Raw genomic sequence first — 354 nt, forward strand, 5'->3', positions numbered from 1 at the left:
GAACCACTTTCGCAGCGTTGGTTAAATACGTCCCAAACACGTAACATTCGTCTGTGTTGACTAGGTGCACCGGTCCTAGTCACAAAGGGATTAGTTGTCTAAAGCGATTTGGATGTGGTCCGGAGGTAATTGCACTTCCGTACTTGCGCTGTGGAACTTCAAATGGTACATATTTCGTGGGTCGTGGTGAATGGCTTCCCCCCTACAACTCTTGACGAATATGTTAACTGAGATGGAGCCTCCCGAGACCGCCCAATCGCACCCAGAGAACCTTTGCAAGCTTATCATAATCAGTGTAAATTATTCTCCGGCAAATGTGGCATAATATAGAGCTATCACGATTTAAATACAACT

Source organism: Echinococcus granulosus, assembly GCF_000524195.1.
Source record: "Echinococcus granulosus chromosome Unknown EG_S00055, whole genome shotgun sequence".
Taxonomy (NCBI): domain Eukaryota; kingdom Metazoa; phylum Platyhelminthes; class Cestoda; order Cyclophyllidea; family Taeniidae; genus Echinococcus; species Echinococcus granulosus.